The sequence below is a fragment of the Dermacentor albipictus genome, chromosome 9 (genome assembly GCF_038994185.2).
Source record: "Dermacentor albipictus isolate Rhodes 1998 colony chromosome 9, USDA_Dalb.pri_finalv2, whole genome shotgun sequence".
In the NCBI taxonomy this organism is placed as follows: Eukaryota; Metazoa; Arthropoda; class Arachnida; order Ixodida; family Ixodidae; genus Dermacentor; species Dermacentor albipictus.
This window is the reverse complement of record NC_091829.1, coordinates 113,923,428-113,942,619: the sequence shown is the minus strand read 5'-3', so window position 1 is coordinate 113,942,619 and position 19,192 is coordinate 113,923,428.

The following is a 19,192-nucleotide window of genomic DNA, read 5'->3' as shown; positions in this document are numbered from 1 at the left end:
TCAATGAGTTTTTATAATGGTACACTGAGTGGATATCTAAATACTTGGCGATCATATTTCAGTCACCCGCCGTGGTTGCTCAGTGGCTATGGTGTTGGGCTGCTGAGAACGAGGTCGCGGGATTGAATCCCGGCCGCGGCGGCCGCATTTCGTAGCGGGCGAAATGCGAAAACACCCGTGTACTTAGATTTAGGTGCAGGGTAAAGAATCTCCGGTGGTCAAAATTTCCGGAGTCCTCCTCTGCGGCGTGCCTCATTATTAATAAGTGGTTTTGGCACGTTAAACCCCATAATTTCATTTTTTTAAATATTTCAATCACCCATTATTCAATGTAGCGTTCCTAGAGCTTCGAAACAGGCCAGAATTATACCTTTTTAAAATGGTGCCATCACAACAGACGTAGGAAACTACAGGCTCATTTCCCTTACGCGCACCACCTCTAAGTTAGTGGAGCATATTATGAGGGAGCACCTTTCAAATTATCTCGAAACACATAATTTATTGCCGCCAATTCAACCTGGATTTCGCAAGGGTTTGTCTACCGTAACGCAACTTCTTGAATTAGGTCATAACCTTTTGAAATAATCAATAACCATGGACACATAAATCTATCTTTTTTAGATTTCTCCAAAGCATTTGATAAACATCTCCCACCAGAAACTGTTGCTGAAAATTGATGTTGTTTAAAAAAACACTAATATAGCCATCTGGTTCAAATATCTTTTTATTCGAGAACAATACGTCGAAATACGTGGCTGTAAATCAAGTCTCATATTAGTACGATCAGGGGTACCTCAGGGCAATGTACTGGGGCCCCTCCTACTCCCTAATATTTAATAATGATCTGGAAAATTGCACAGCTGTATTACTACGATTATTTGCGGATTATTGTATATTATACAATAGGATAACATCAATAGACGATAAACTAGAATTACACGCTAGTTTACAACAAATTACGGAATGGTGTGAACAATGACAGATGATGCTGCACACAGAAAAATTGGTGTCTATGTCCATAACAAGAAAAAAGGTCATCCATGTTAAGAAGTTCAAAGTTCGTGACACTGACATGAAAAAGATGACTCACCATAAGTTCTTAGGTGTCCAATTCACCGAAGACCTCAGGTGAAATGCCCAGACAGATATGGTATGCAATTAGGCTAGCAGAGCTCTATGGAGTCTCACACGCAACTTACGCAGCGGTACACCTGAAATAAAAAATGGCTGTGGCTTAGCTAAGGTTAAGCCCAGAATGCGAAGCATACTAGCCTTTATTTTAGTTGTTGAACCACTGTTTAGCCTGGTGAACTGCTGTTGCTTGGCTATATTTGGTTCGGCTAGACGAAGAAACAACTCATGCGTTACTCTGCTTCGCCTTCAAGAGTGGAACGCGATAGCGTTCCCGTCGACCCGCCAAGGGGTGTAAGACAATGGGCTACGGCGCAGCGACTACGCGCCCCGCATTGGACGCGGTGAGCGTCGAGCAACGCAGCGTTCGGCGCCGCAACGAAATGTGCGCCTGAGCAAGCGACGCACGCATGAGCCTTAGAAACAGCTCGTTTCTAAGGCAACACCGCATTCACTAGAGGCGCTTTTGTACCGCTTTGAAGCATCGTACTCGTGGCTCAGTGGTAGCGTCTCCGTCTCACACTCCGGAGACCCTGGTTCGATTCCCACCCAGCCCATCTTGCAAGAGTTGAGCCAAAGCCACCTAGAAAATTAGTCTCTGTAGCACGCTGCAACCTTCGCTTCTCATTCCAGCGAGCAGCTCTGTTTCCAGGAGGCATCTCACCTCGTGAGTGTCTAGCAGAGGCAAGCGCAGCTGCTTATATACCGCCGCGACGCCGCGAGCGACGGCGCGAGTTGGAGCCCCGTTTCTCCTCTGTCGTGACGTCACGGTGTCACGTGGTATTGAAGGCGACACCGCCGCGCCTGAGGAGCTGGGTTGAGCTCTCGTAATATGCTTCGCATAAAAAACGCGGCATACAAGACCGTAATAAGAGCCATTGTAGAATATGCAAAAAAAAGTACAGGACCCACATGCTGCAATAAATTGCCACAAGTGAGATTGAGCCCAGCGTCTGGCTGCTAGCCTAATATTTAACAAATATAACTATGAGAAGAAAGGAGGTTAATCAAGGCACCCGATTTTTATTAATCATATCATTTGAATCCAACAAATGAGGACACCAAGGAAAACATAGGGGAAATTATTTGCACCTACTATTTGAATTAAATAAATGATAAATTATTGGCAATGAAAGTGGGTGAAAAAACAGCCTGCGCAAGGTGGGGAACGATCCCACTTCTTCGCATTACGCATGCGATGCTCTAACCAACTGTGCTACCGCGGTGCGGTTTCCCCATCGACTTTCTTCGGTATTCATGTCTTACTACAAGAACTGACGCTGGGAGTGTTAGCCAACACCACCACTCACAAACCTTGGCGGCGGATGAGGAACATTCTTTTTGCCGCAAGCATCACACGTCCGTGATCTTTGTGCACGAGACACGAGTAAGTGACCAGTTGCCTTCACTCAGAAAGGTCACGCTCTCCCGCTCTTGATTATCTTAGTGGATGCTGTTCTTACCAATTGTTGGAGCCAACAAATGAGGACACCAAGGAAAACATAGCGGAAATTATTTGCACTTACTAATTTAATTAAAGACCACATTCATGCACATTCAAGGGATTATCTGTCTTTCTGTCTTCGTCTATAACAGTTCTCCCACCAACTTTGGTCACTGTATAATCAATGATCTGATGGGCACAGCATCGGGCTTTTTAGTTAATGTAACATAGTTTCAAACCAACCGCCGGACTACCTTGGATCACTCGGCATGTAACAAATATGTTTCACTCCTCGATGAACGTCTTTCGTACAAACATGGTCGCCGATAAGAAAATGATAACATTGTAGAGCTCTCGACACAGCTTTCGGTTGTCGAATATCTGTGGCTTTAATTCAATTTAATTGAATTAAACCCACGCTGCGGCTGCGACGAGTGCAATTATGCTCGTATTAATACTACTTTGAATATATGTGAAGAAACAGTCTTTATTAGTAGTTTTATCATAATCTTCATTCTTGCGCGTGTGATACTTGGTCTTATTGTAAATATTGACTGTATTTTCATTCCTGTAATGACCCTTTGGGGGTTAACAGTGTAAACAAACAAACAAAATAGATTTTCCGAGCATGAAACTTGCGAAAACACGCAATGTGCCTCGAGCGGCCAGTAACAGGCAATTTTTCGTGTATACTCGCAGGCTTCTTCGCTCTCGGAAAAACACTTTTGCACAACATATATACAACAACAGAAAGCTGTATCGAGAGCTCTACAATGTTATCATTTTCTTACCAGCGACCATGTTTGTAGGAAAGACGTTCATCGAGGAGTGAAACATATTTGTTACATGCCGAGGGATCCGAAGTAGTCCGGTGGTTGGTTTGAAACTGTTACATCAACTAAAAAGCCCGATGCTGTGCCCATCAGACCATTGATTATACAGTGACCAAAGTTGGTGCGAGAACTCTTATAGCTGAAGACAGAAAGACAGATAATCCCTTGAATGTGCATAAAGTTCCTAAAGAACGCCATTTGTATTGCCAAATTGAGTGCACACATTGTGGAGAGGAAGAAAGAGGTGATGAAACCCGTTCGTCCCCAAACTCATGGCGCGGGCCTCGTAGGGTGCCATTGTGGCATGTTTCTACAAGGTCAAGCACGTAGTATTTTGTAGTTGAACAAGTTTTTTTTTTCCGAAAGCAGTTATGTGGACACTCGGCGTTGGCGTTTTCGCGATGTTCCGCGTGTACTTGGGTATACGTATGCTATAGCGGCTATTTAAGCGGACAGTTTCAATGTTCTTTAAGTAACCTGTGGCAAGGAGCACAGTTCTTGCCCAGGAGTTAGTCTATTCAAAGAGCGGGACATTATTTTCACAAGAAATTGAAATGCATGATCAAAGTATTACCATAAATTCTAATCAAGCTTTTACCTTATTACAATATGGCACATACTATTGGAACTCCAATTATATATGAGAATTCGCAAGGCGGATCCGCTTGAATATAATTGAATCGGTGGCACCATTTACGAGATATATTGGCGTTCCACGTTGCTTTTGTGCTTCAGCGCATAAAATGACGTTTTGTTAAGAGAGTAAGCGAAACGACAATGCATTTTTACCCCAAGCTTGACGGCGCTTATCTCGCAAATGTTGTAATCAACATATTTCTTTTCAAGTACACGTGCCTTGCCGTCTCTCCATCCATAATTTGTAAATAGCCCTATTTGCCATAGGATAATTAGTTATGAGGTTAATTAGTTACCTTTCCTTAATCGATTATTAATTTCGATTTTCCGTGCAAGTAATCTCCGCCTCTTCGAGTAGAATCATGGTATCTTCCACAGACAATTTTTTAACATTTTTGAATGTGTTTCGCTGAAACACCCTGTATGTTTATGCGTGTCGTGTGTTCTAGCTAGGTGCAAAAATACTCAAGCGCAAAAGCTGAGTATACCGCGTTTACGCTGAATTCTTCCTCAGACTCATTGAAAATCGCAGCCAGCAAACAAAACATAACGTTCATGGCAGGTTTCTTTTATCCTAACTCTTCCCGCGACTAAAAAAAGTATAAAATTGTTAAACGTTTTCAGTGTTTCAATCTTAAAGTGGTGATGTAAGTTATAACAGTGTGCGAGGACTTCAAGCGCAACGCTAAAACTTAATGCCGCTATTAGTGCATAGGACTTCCGGCGAAAATGATCAATTTTATTGCTGCGTAAGTGTGCTGTTTCCTCTGCAAGATGAACCATGCATGGTATATGAGGAACACGTGCATCGTTGAAATCTGCAGTGCGCCTTTTGTCCTAGTGTGCAGGTTAGCGCTTACAAAGGTAATGACGCAAGATTAGTTTTGCCGGGATAAGATTTATTATTTATTGATGGGGTCGGGCAAACTGGGTTGATACCCAGATGGTCATAGAGCGAAAGCAGCTTTGTGAAGTAACCGAACAATACGAATCGCATTTAAAAATCGCCCGAAAATTGTGTTGTGTACTGTTGATTGCCCAGTCCCAAAAAGCATTATATCCTGACTACGATCATGGCTACAGGTTAGCAGACAGCGCGAGGCGCCACTGTTTTCTCTGATGTGTTTAGCAGTTTGCTGACGCATGTCAAATGACATCCAATATATTCAATTCGAACTTGGGGACTTTGATTTATTACTCTTTCACTTGCCTTTTTATTCATTTTTTTCCCTGCAGCTATTGTGTTTTCATGAAATACGAGGTAGCTTAGAAATGCATCTTATCACGGCAAAAGTCGTTCAACACGGTAATAACCTGAAGTCGGACGCTATTCCTCAGTTTTAGAGCGCAGCTCTTTGGCGTCCGTTCCTGGGTTTCGCGTCGTCGTCGGCGTTGTCGTCGGCCTCTTAACCAGCTCCGCCCCCCTTTCATCCCCCCAGCGCTAGCAGCGACCGACTGATACCGCTGGATGCCGCTGACGCCGCTAGAGAGTCAAGATAACGTGACTGCATAGAACACCGTCGCCGCCATGCAGAAAGAGGAGGAAAGGGTCCCCCCCCCCCTCTTCTTGTGTGGCGGATAGGGTGCTCTTCAGTTGCCGACGCGCCGGTTATTTCACGTAGGCCCCGGCACGTCGACGAATACGTGACCACCTTCCCACGGCTAGACCTGGTTCTTAGCGCTGCGGAAGCGAGGGTATCATATTGTTTGTGTCGGCATCGGCGGCGTTGTGCCTGAAACCAACTCCGCAGCTGGGGTTGACTCACTATCGGCGTCAGCGGCATCAGTCAGTCGCTGCTATCTCTTCCCTCCTCCCTTTATCGTGTTGTCCGCTTGCTGCGCGCGCTTCTGCCCCCATCGTTTGCCCCTGGGTGTACACGCCGCCCCCCTTCCCCCTCTTCCTGCGAGTCTCCGGTTGTCAAAGCGCCGGCTGGAACTTAATTCCTTTCTTCGCTCCTCCTCCAATGCAACCCCTGTGCGGTGGCAATCAGAGAGCCAGATCGGTGGCGGCGGATCTGTATATGTGCACCGCCCGAGGAATACGTGTGAAAAGTAAAAAAAAAATTCTGTGATAGCGCATACATGCGTTGCTCGATTTCTTTGCCTCAATCTATCGAAAAGGTGAAACAGCTTATTTGCTGCGCTCAAATTTCGCATTAGGAAGTAACGTAATCGTCGGTATTTTTTTTTCTGCGCTCATCTGTACAGCAAATCATGGACGCATTATAACGACATTCCGTATCACCATGGCTCCAGATCAGTCAGGGAAGCTTGACGTCCTACCACAATTTCAAATATGAGTACCGAAGCGGGATAAAGTTTCCAGGAGAATAGCTTTCGCTTGCTGCTTTTCACTTTCCCTGCTTGTCAGTAATGGCTGGTATTTCATTGCCGCTAGAACGGCGCTTGCGGAAAGGACCCATGCTCTCCAGCAACCCAGATGCAGTGCACGTTCGTTGCCGAACGCCAACTATTCTTTGAGATACAGGTGCAGACGACAGAAAATTCTGCAGCATCTAAAAGCATAGCTACTTTGATCGCGCGCTCGGTAACTCGGCCAGGACAGCCTTCCTTTTTTTTTTCTGCCTTCGTCCCCTTTTGTGGCTGGAGGAGCGGAGAACTGCACTCCCTTTCAAGCCGGGGCAATTGCCACTGGAGAAAACACTCATACTGTCACCTTGCAGTGACCGTCAAGAGCACAGTGCAAAAACTGTGAATGACGAGACTAGCTTGAAGGAAAAAAACCAGTAAAGAAACACAAAGGACAAGAAGAGAGGTTGACATCACAACACCAGTCGTTGTGGTGTGAACCTCTCCTCTTGACCTTTGTTTTTTTTTTACTGTTTTTTTCCTTCAAGTATGTACCAACTGGCCCAAATTTTAACCCTTCTGCAGACACAAGCTTTTATTGGGCTTACTTGTGCCCACAAAAACAAGCGACAATCAAACCACAACAGAAGCGGCGAGCGTAGTCGGCGATGGTCGAAAATTTCATCTGCAGGTCAAGCACATTAGCTTTCATTCGCGAGTCATCGAAGGTTCCAGAATAATCAATGGTGCCCGCGTGTCTTCTAGTAAGTACTACACAATTCATGTCGCGCCTGGCAAACGGATTTGTTGAGGTTCGGTGGCAACAGATAAGTGAGAAAAATCATCAATAACGTTCCATAAACTTCCGATACCTGCAGGGGCGTCCTGCGCTGAGTGATAACGTGTAGCATTTGTTATCCACTGAAACACGGTCCCCGGAGTAAGATAAACAAGTGCACGTGTCAATTCCCGCCACTTAAGAAGCCAAAGCTACAAACATACCAGCAGAGCGAAAAATAAAAACACACTAATTTATAGTTACGATGTTACAGAGAAACAAAGCGCTGATGCTCGTTAGCGCTGGTAGAACGACTTCAAGCGTACAGCATGAACTATTTCAGGTCAAGAGCAGTGCCTTAGCCATTGCGAAATGCCATCTGGTGCGATCTTATAGTCAAGTGCGCCAATGCGTCAGATGGTCTTGTGGGGTCTGAAATAGCGTAGTAATAGCTTTTCCTTGAGTCCTCTTCAGCGTATCGGTGTCCAAGCCCAAACACGGTCGCCAGGCTGATATTCCATGTAGCGTCGATGTTTGTAGTGTCGACGGTCAGTCCTATTCTGGTTCTATTCTGGTTTTAGGCATAGCCATGGATCTTCAGCTATCACAAAAACGGGTCACCGCAAGACTACTTCCTGCATAAAAAGATAATCCTTCGTTCTAAATATTGCACTTGAAAATCTGACGACACCTTAGCACTTGCTATGAATGCGAAAGCATTATTGTCCAATGGAACGCACATGAACTCCTCGTGGGGCATGTGAATGCGTTGAGACGCTTGGCGCGTTTGAATTTGGTCGTACAGAAGCGCAGTTAGAACACAGGTGAGAGCTTGCGCGTGCAAAGGGCAGGTGTATACCACTGGGAACAGCGGCTTTCGAGAGCGGCAGCAGTGTTCCGTTTCACCTACTCTGCTTCGTCGAGGCCCGAGACAGCGTCATGAACGCGCGGGGTGTGCTGGTGACGTGGCGCCGCAGCCAATAGGAAGTTTGGTTTCGTTTCGCTGCTGCAGACGCAGCCGGCTTTCTCGCTCGATTGGCCATTTGGCACTTTACCATCATAATGTGCTAAGTTTTCTCAACCCTAAGCAAAATACCGTACTTGAAACATCTCACACTGACATTCTCAGATACGTATACGTGTGCTCATGTGCGTGCGCACCGCACCCACAGCGGTTGCGCAGTGGCTTTGGCGTTTTGCTGTTGAATTTGTGTCACGGCTTCGGAGGACACATATCAGTGCGGGCAAAATGCAACATGCTCTCCTGTATTTAGATTTATGCGCACGTCTTTGAGAAGCCCTAAATCCGACGAGAACTTTCTGTGGCAGCGCATCCAAAGCTACGTGCACGTGCTCGCGCGTGTTGACCTTCTGCTCTTGACTTGACTACGGCAAGTGCTGCCGACCTTTTGGTGGCCATTTGCAATACCATGAAAGCCAGACATGCATATCATAAGGCCAGGAAACTATAAGGGCGCTATAACGTAAAACAATTCTAAACATTTCTTTTCCAATTCTGCAATCAGCCCACCGCGAATGGTCAAAAACATTTTTGGACCACTTCACCTCTCTGTCACGTGACGTCACGAAAATCGGGATAACTCCTCATCTGATATGAAGTGTACCCACTGATTATGCATAAGTAGACCGAACAAAACAAAAATAGTTATTTCTGATTCGACTCTTTTTTGCCATTAGCCCTCAGTTATTGGTCAAATGTTTTGGGGTTGCACCCACTTCACCTGCCTCTCACGCGTCGTCACATAAAACGCAAAAACTTACCGCGTCAACGTGATGCGTCCGCATTAAAAATGCATAAATATGCCGAACAAAACTGAAGGTTCTTCTGTATAGGCGCAGGCTGCCCTGTTTCTAAAGGAATAAAAGATGGCTGCCGCCGATCCCTCCGGCACTGCCCGTGCCAGAGAGCATGGGTTTATTTGCGTGTAATAAACCTTTCTGCATGGCCGCGTAACATTTTAAAGAACTTTCGGCACGTTTACGACCTCGTTCTGACAACTCTTCTTTGCTGAGGATCCGTTTTAGCGTCATTCTTAAGCTTCCGTTGCATGCCACCGCGATTGTCGACGAGCCAGCGTAACCTCAATAAGACAAAGCGGACCAATCGCAGACGCCGGGACCACCCTCTTCATCCGGTTATCGATTTTCAGTGCAGTGGCTCGGCCCCATCGAAACCTTTTCCACTTGAGCATGCTCCTCGCCTCTTGTGAGCGAATTAGATAAGACAAGCCGCTCAGTGCAGGCAATGTTATTGTTTTTTTCAAGCAAGCTAAAGTAACCTCCTATGAACGAGGGGAGCATTTGATTGGTTTGTTCAGACGACCCTGCGGGTGAATTTGACGTCAGCAGGTAGGAATAAAAACATATTGGAATAGTTTTACGTTATACGGCCCTAGGAACAGTAAAAAAAGCATAATCATTGCCCTAACCTAGCTTTTTATTTGTTACGCAATAAATCTACAACGAAAAAAAAATCAGAATTCTAAGAGGTGCAGCTGGTTGTACGGTATACAGCTTCCAGTTGTTTGCTTTCGAAGATTAAACGCAGATGCGAAGTGACAAAATAAATTGGCTCACAGTTTATCTGGGGCTAAGCACGCACTATTGTGCGCTGGCACCGTTAATCCTAATTTCGCGTAGTTTAATTGTCTGTGCATATTAGGGGTGCGATCTTGTACGCGTTCCAAAATAGAACGGAGGCGGTTCGTTCTTTACGTCACGAAATAGGCGGTATGTTCCGTTCCGTTCGTCCGATAGCAGACGACACAGAATGATTTACAGCAGATAACACGTCACACTTGACGTCATGGCGTTCGGCACGGTTCAAATTGACGAATCGTATTTGGCTCGGTGGAACGAACCGCCTCCGTTCTATTTTGGAACGCGTACAAGATCGCACCCTAGGGGTACGTTCCAGTTGGTATGTGCTAGTCGACCGTGAACCCCTTTGATACCTACTTGGGTTAGTTATTATGTGCCAGTACCTGTGCGCCGCTCTTCAGAGAACGCATTTGACCAAGCGCGCGGCATACTCTGCTGCAGTCTCCACCTGTCGAAAGAAAGAGAGCAAAACATCTTTATTATTATTTGAAGTGAGAAAATAGCGCGGGAGGAACCCTCAATCCTGAGACCCTAAGATGAGTCCTCACGGCTTGAACGGTGGCGTCTACGTGGTGTTGCCGCAGTTCAGTGGTTTCGTTAGCCCGCACGTTTATTGTGGGCATCGCATGAGCTTCACGATGGCGTTCGCTACGTGCAGCAGTTTCATTTGCATGTTCAGGACCATTTGTCAACCTGCCTGCATCCAACTTCTCTCGCATAGCTACGATGTCAGGGTCACTCGACGCAAGCTCACATTGTCTTTTCAGCCACAGTTGTGAATTCCGTCGAGGCCGGCGCTTCGCGTCGACCAAACCAGATGGACCCGCCACCTCATTCAAGGCCCGTCTACGAAGAACTGCGACACAACTTGTTCCAACCTGTTGCTAAACTATCTATGAGACGAGCGAAACTGCGCGAGGCGATTCCCTGTTGTCTGCAGCTGTCATGGCGCGTGGGCGTTGATTGGCTGTGCCGTGCGAGGGGGGAGCGCGTATTGCTTGGTGGTAATTACCCTCCTCCAACGCTTGAGTTACCTAGTCCTTGCTTGCTCTCCACCGCGCGACGCTGCTGTTGACTCTTCACGGTCGCACACCACACGGACAGACACACAACGGCTTTTCTCAGGACTGGAAGCCCTACCGATAGCGCACTGTAGATGTGTGCTTCGGCCTCGTAGCTTTGGCTGCGCCGTCGACATGTAAAGGGTGGTAAAAATACAGGGTGGTAAAGCACGTCTTGCGCGGCACTACGCTTTTCTTCTCACGCTTTCAGCGTGCTACAAATATGCACATTGATGAAAAATGCAAAGTAGCTGCAGTATTGAGACCACACCTAAGCCTACAGTTATGGCAGGAAAACTCCAAATTGTCTTTATAGACTAAATACGAGCAAGGTATTTTAATCTTCAAAATATATTTCTATTTCTGTTACAAAATTGCCGAAAGAAGACATGCAACAGTAAAAAAATATTCCTTGAAAGGCACGACATAGCCAACCGGCCAGATCACCAAAAGATCCGGTCGGACAACTTTGAGTTGACAAAACGTTGTTCACAAATACATGTCCTTCCATACAGGTCTATAAAATATACTACTACTACTACTATAGCTTCATTTACGAGACACAGGCAAATGGAAGCGGACGCTAATAAAACAACACGAACAGAAGATATGGAAGGAAAATGCCTGTCTCTCTTGCTTGAAAGAAGTATCGAAGATTGTTATGGTTATTTCTAGCTCTAGGTGCATGCACCCTAGATACAAATGCACGGAAACACTGTCTGAAGCATGTACAGATAAACTACGCTGCAATACATACTGAAACTCAGACGATGAGTTCGTAGTTTCCGTCAAAGCCAAGACAAGCAAAACCCAACAAGGCATGTTGCGAAGCCTGGTCGGGCCATGCGTGAACCGGCCGTGCGGGAAGCGCTAAATCAACGCTCGCACTCCGGTTCTCGGTGCCTTGCCAAACGCAATTTATGCACCCTGCTTCGCGAATATATTAGCGTCTGCGAAAAGCGGGTTCGTTCCGGTAGGCCATTGGCAGCCGCGTTCCGTTACCGCTTCACCGGCTTCTTCTTCGACGCTACCTCGTTTTTTCGGGTAATAACTCTTTAAGGCTGCGTGCCAAGCGCTCCTTTGCTGCCTGGCACCCAGACACGCTGGAGGCCCTCGGAAACGCGTTCACGCTGCGACTGTTTCTGCCTCCTCCCCTTCCACTTCTTTCTTTTTTTTTCGCGCTTTCCATCTATAGCGCGGCAAGTAGTGAGGGGCTTGCTCGACGGGACGGAGCATGTCCCGCTTTCACGGAGGAAAAAAAAAATATGAGGGCCTCGGATTCATCTCCACGCCTTCCGCACTGAATTTCATGTTCTCTCTCTTTGCCATCCCTTCTTACCCAGTGCAGTGTTCAAGGCGGCGAACACTGCACTGGGTAACGAGAACTGGGTAACTGAGAACGAGAACGAGCACTGGGTAACTGGGAACGAGAAAGCGAATGCTTTCTCGTTCGAGCGAGAGATATGTCGTCGATAAACGCGCTCGTGTTTCAGGGGAGCATTGAGCTACTGCGGCAGGCAACAGCCGAAAAATTGGTGACGAATCCGATATTAGGCTATGTCTGTACGCGGACCTGTTCCCAATATATTAGCTTTTCCGCAACCTCTTTGTTCTTTTTCCGTGAATAGCAAGCTGCCCACACTTAATGAAGCCTTTACCATTTCGTTCCCGGTATTCTTAGCCATTTTGCAGCCTGTCATGCTCTTTGGTTGAAAACGTCACTAGCATACATCAGCCCATCAGAAACCCCAGTGTCAAAGAAACCCTCTGTTACAAAAAAGAGATAACACTAAACGTGGTGCAAATAACTTGGTCTTCCTGTATCAATGCTGATCGCTGCTACTTAACAAAAAAGCGACAGACCATAACATGACTCAATATTTTTCATCAAGCGCGGGAGGTAGTCTTCCAAATGCACGTAATTGAAATCTTTATTGTCCTTATTTAAGTGCTTCTCTGGTATGTTTGAATAAATAAATTTTCAAGTTTGATCCTAGTGGTCAGCTCTTCCTTGTCAAGACAAAATTGTCCTTGAATATTTTACCACAAAAGATACTCTAACACGTTCCTTGTAGAAAACCAACAGTGGCCTAACTACCATACTGCATATTCACACTTTTCATTATCGTACCCACCTTCACCAAGTATCATATAAAAGTCAATTTGAGAACTTTCTGACACCTCGGGAAGTGCATAGATTGACTCTGTATCGGGGAAATGAACCTTTATATTAACTCTTGATTTCATTTTCGTCCGTGTTTCTTAAACATATAATTCATAATGTTTAGTTAGAGATTCTGTGTGTGATCACATAAGTGCTGAAAACAAAGTGTGGTCTGTAATGTTTCTCACTTTACAAGTTATTATGATCGCTGTTAAAAAAAAACGAAAGAAAAGGGAAAAAGCGAATGAATACACGCTTAACGTCTTTTACGGAGGGCCTGCAGGTCATTCAAATGTAATTGAAATGCAAATGAAGTTGTAAGTGCGCAAAGGAACTAGTTCCTTCGTGGTATAATACTCGCTATTATCGTGGAACTCAGTATATGTCAGTAAGTATACACCCATTTCTCTCCCGTTCCCGAAAATAGACCTGCCACCGGCAGTGAGGACGCATTGTAGTAACCATCATGCGATGGAAAATTGATAGCTGGACAACGTGGTAATTGTTAACAATAATAATGGCCCAGCATCAGAGACATCAATATTAGAACAACAGACTCGAGTTATTAGTATGCGCTCCGTGTCTTCGGTTTTGTTTTATATTTTCGCCATTCTTTTAATGAACCAATATAAAGTTTCCCTATATAAGGTGAAAGAAAGAAAAACAGAAACGCGAAAAAAAGATGTCAAGGTTTCAGGTAAACAGGTATTGAATTAAATAAAGAAACCAGGCATGAAAAAAAATACAGGGGCATCAGCACCAAAGCGTCACTTTCGCTTCCTGGCGTACAAAAGTGTTCGCGCAATACTCTGCCGGTTTAGAAAAAAAGACCTTGATGAGCGGAACGCAGACACTGGAAGAAAAACTGGGGGGAGGGGGGGATTTTGTGTTTCAGTTAGGGTACTGTCAAAATTGGAAAACGCAGCGTCGCGGAATGAACCGAGAAGCGAAGAGTAAGGCTGCCTCGTTGCCTCCTAACTGGCGCTAAAACTCGTACAGTGTACCAAACTTCTGCTGCCGGCGGAAGTCTTCTGCTCCTCCGGTTCCGACAAAAAAAAATATGAAAAAAAGGAAGCGATTCTCGAGGTAACTACTTGGCGGAAATGTCAGGTTATCTGCTTTCCGTCGAAAAAGGGCCCTTGTTTTCCTGGTATTTTTTTTTCTGGAACAGCGACCAAGGAGGTATATGATAACCAAAGAGAAAATAAATGTGTCGTGCTGCGTACTTCTTTCTTCCGGTCCTTTTTCTGCGAGCGCAAGGAACAAGAGGAGGTAATTTGGGCACGCCCGTCGTGGGGAAAAGGCCGGGAAGGAGAAGAAAGGGTGAAGGTGTTAAACAACGCTAGGCTCTTGTGAGTGGCCAGTAGGGGCCAAGAAAACAGAAATAAAGATAAAGGTACACGCTGTTCGGATCCGTCTCTTTGGAGGGCGCAGAAAAGGCGGCACGTGGTAAATTACGGGTTTCAGCTCTCGAGGTCGTTCCATGTAACCTTTCGGCAGTAACGTCGTTCTCCCGAACCTACCAAACATATATTTTTGGGCTGCTGTGCCGAGGAAATAAATGGCGATAATGAACGATTGACGGCTGGCTTTGGATGAAGTTGCCTTAGCACTCAGTGGTAGAGAAACGAACTAAAAGGGGCCCGTTTAACCGACCGACTAGCCTAATTCGCCAACAAATATTTGTCACAACCAATACAAATATATACAGTTTGATGTATAGAGAGTGTGTCCCTTTTCTAAACCTATACTGAATGTATAGGAAGCTGAACACTAAGCTATCTGTTGTACAATTTAGAAATGAATACCGCGAAATGGGTGCCGTTCTGACAATTTGTTCCACCACCTTGCGAATTCACCGGTTACAATTTCGAAATTGCAATATATGCCGTAAAGTTATTAGTTACGAACCATACTACTGTTGTTATTCCATTAGACATTTCGATTTCCTTCGCAAGTAATGTCCCAATCCTTCAGGTTTACTTCAAAGAATATAACAGTACTACCTGCTGCAGGTGGCCTTTATAAATTCTGCAGTTTCATTCTAAAACACACAAAATAAGTGTGGCGTACTGCTATCACGTTAAAACTGGAACTGAACTCAACTATTAGACAGGGAGAAAGAGACAAGGGAAGGTAGGGATGTTAACCGGCAGGATGTCTTTGTTTTTCACCGGGAGGGGGGGGGGGGGTCCGAAGAGGCAAAATATAGGCAACGAATAGGAGAAAAATTGGTCAAACTGTGCGCACGTGTGAAGCTACACCACCAAGTCAATAAACCGCCCGAAATTACATTCGAATTTATCTACTGCTGCAATGTTTTCGTTGCTTTTTGCGCCATTGACCAACGCGCGCGGCGATCGTACAAGGATCGTTAAGTCCATCCGGTTTAATCCATTTGGAGAAGGCTGCGCAGGACGTTGTAAAACCGACCTATGCACGTGATGTCTTCGGTACAGTTTATACCGAAGACATCACATTATATTATAGCATCATACAATCTTATATAGTATCCCCAAGAGTCGAGCGTAGGTTGGTCACTCATTTCACTGCACACTTACGAAGGGTGCGGTTTTACAGCAAAGCTGGTGAGTGGAGCTCCGCAACGGTTATTCTGTAACGGTTGTGTGGCCAGCATTAAACATAAATCGTAAACAAAGTTACGCAGATATAATTCACGTTTTTTTTAAAATTTATGCGAAGCGAAGTTTCCATGAAGCGGTTGATGAAATGCTGGAAATTTGCTCGCTTTCTTCCTTCGTCTTTGGCCTAAAGGAAATTGGCTCCTGCATGTGATCTCACTCGCCCATGCATGACAATGTGACAAATCTTATATCGCTGTCCATTTCCTCATTTTTATTTCTTATTTCGCATGTAAAGGCCGGTTCTTGGTTGATCGCTCGTTCCGTGTACGCGCCACATTATAGAAATCACAACCTTACTTAACACACGGCGAAAATATCAATGAGCAGGTTGACGGCACGGTATCTACTGCCTACACCGAGACCAATACCCCGCTGTACGTATGTGGCATATTCTAGAAATCATCATCATAATGGACTGTCGGATCCGCTGCTACGCTGACCCCCTTTTTTGTATGGGTGCCACAATAGGGAAATCATCATGGCCATGGATATTTTATTCGTCAAGACCCGGTGATCATCTCAACGAGATGATTGGAGTTGTCGCAATGTGCACCGCAAAACTTCGTCAATTTCCCGTCGTGCGCATGTGCCATCGTACCACTTCCTTCTTGGGTAGAGGTCACTGTACGACAATCATTATCCTCAATCTGAACGCGCGTAGAAGATTCTTGGCCGATATCTCTTCGTGGGTATACGACATGGTATGAAGATTATTATCATCCTAAATGTGAGGTAATTATCTCAAAAGATATAGTAGGTGGAAAGATAGGTAGCGCCCGCTTCTTGATCAATGACCCTTTCTAGGTATGCGCATTGTATAGAAATGATCATAATAATCCCCTAGTGGCCATCCGAACAACATAGTGCTGGCGCGAGTTAAGCATACTTGTGATTGTGGCCTATCAGCATGTATGTCGCACATCCTGCTGTGCCAGAAGCCATGCAAGCCAAGGAGTACAATCACATCATCAGGGATATCACAGTGACTTCTAATGGCTAATAACGAATCATGTATTTTGTTGTCTCGATATGTTTCATTATTATTCTAGGTCCTTTCTCCGGAAGTCTGTAGCCCATGTAAGAACTGTGTCTGCTGTTCAGGAGCAGCCGCAAGATTTGACGAAGTGAGAAGAACGGGGATATAAGGAAGGCAGGGATGTTAACCAATCAAGAGTCCGGTTGGCTACCCTGGAGTGGGAGAAGGGAGAAGGGGAAGAGAGAGAAGGGAAAGAAAAAGTGTATTGAGACGTGCACTGAGAGTACACAAGATTAGAAGGAGATGCTCAATGTATGCCTGGGCTTGGATTATTTTTAACTATTTTGTATAAGATGTACTGGCATTGAATTTCTTTTTGTGTGGTTTCCATGTGTGTTTTTCCACCCACCGTGGTTGCTCAGTGGGTATGGTGTTGGGCTGCTGAGCACGAGGTCGCGGGATTGAATCCCAGCCACGGCGGCCGCATTTCGATGGGGGCGAAATGCGAAAACACCCGTGCTGCTTAGATTTAGGTGCACGTTAAAGAACCCCAGATGGTCGGAATTTCCGGAGTCCTCCACTACGGTGTGCCTCATAATCAGCAAGTGGTTTCGCCACGTAAAACACCATAATTTATTTTAATGTGTGCTTTGCTATGCTTTAGGGAAAAAAGGAAACGTGCATGTGGCCTAATCATCAGAGGTTCATGCTGCTGCACTGGCGGGCTGGAGCTAGATCCCAGGGACGCGATGGTTCGTTAACTGAGGTCGTATGCACTTGGCGAAAACGTAACCAGTGACTTACCGACAAACCAAACATGCCAAACCATGGGATAGTAGGCAAACAGAGCTTCGCATTAACAATACAGCAACGCAGTCGTCGTCGGAGCCCCAAAGCGGACGTACATGACCACGTCACTGTGCTCCATGTCCCGAGTAACTTGCCGCACTGCCGAATGTACGAGATGTAAACAGGTATAATGTTTGAGCAGCACAATATGGTGCCGGCCCTGGTGTTGACATTATTGGTGGAATTCGAGAGTTGAAGCTTCGCGCAAAACACGATATATTATGGCGATACCGAATGGGTTACGCCCTCCGCGTGTGCAAGTCATAAACCTTGACTTATAGCAGAGGCTGCCACCAGTAGCCGCGACGTGCTAGGCTGCTAGTTATCAAGTTAATTGCATTTCTCCAAAACGACCGTGCGTGTTAACTCACTGAATGGCTATTCGAATATAACACAGATAGCAGCGTGACAAGCAAACACCAACTTGGCGACGAGCCGACAATACAGCGAGAAAACAACATAAGTTGAAAGGCTTTCGCCATTCCTGTCGACTTACCAGTCCTGAAGCTTTCCCAGTACTGAAAGGTACTGAGATAGAGCATAGAGCGTGCGTCGGAAGTGGTATGAGGGATCAGACGATGCAATCCTCTTTGTTTGACTTTCAGCGTTAACCAAATTGCCTCGCAGGATGTCTGCTGACAGTTATTTAACACAACACAAAACAATAGAAGGTCGTTCTGTAATATAACTTGTACTTGGCAAATTCTAAACGCAGAATACTATGCACACGCCGTATCTTCACAATATTCAATACGCGACTACTCGCTGTGACCATGGTAATGGAGTCCACCGAGCATGTTTCGGTGTCACAAAAACATCTAAATACTATTCCGTTTTTATAAATTACGAAACAACAGCCATTGTGCTCTCAATGTGGAATAGGTACGAATTTTCGAGTGGTTTTGCGGGCGCGTGCCTCCGTGCGATGTTTGCATTTCACTGCGAGCGGTGCCGCATGGGTGGTTCGTCCGTTCAAGTCGATTGCATGAAGAGGTGGACATTACTTGCATGAAAATGTGAAGTCAGCACGTAGCTAATTGAAAATATTCACTATTAATCTTCTTAAATCATTCAGTTGCTTAAATAGCGAAATGGAAGCCGGGACGCAGTGAAGTCCGATTTGCCGAGCAGAAATCCTGAAAATCGCAATTTTTCCGATATACGTCTCCTCAAAATATGCTAAATTATTAATTGTCGCGGCGCCTAATATTGCTCCGCACTCTTAGCATGTGGCTCTTGTTGAATCTTATTAGGCATGCCAATAAATATTGTAACACTTATTGCAGTCGCAGATTTCAGTATTGCTGCTAGTCTTGCGCGACATTTTAGCTTAACAGGCATCACGTTTCAGTTCAAAATTTCAACGTTTAACAATGTGAACAACGAAAAGTTAATTTGTGATCATTTTTATTATATCTGCTTGGACATTGCTATATACGTGCAAATAATGTCCGCCTCTTCAGAGGACCTATCTTAATAGGTGGATTACGCTTTCATGGCTATATTTAGAAATGTCCTCGCATTGACAACAAATAAATAAATAAATAAATAAATAAATAAATAAATCGCTGCATATTGCATACATGACAAAGATTTCTCTTCATGCACGGCTTCATGCCACAAAAATAAAGGAATGCGGGTAATAAGGTGTCCACATGACAAGGAAGCGTTCCATCCTTTCGTGTCCCGTCTCCACGGCGTAGTCTTTCTTCTTCTGATCTTTTTTTTAGGACGGGGGTAGGG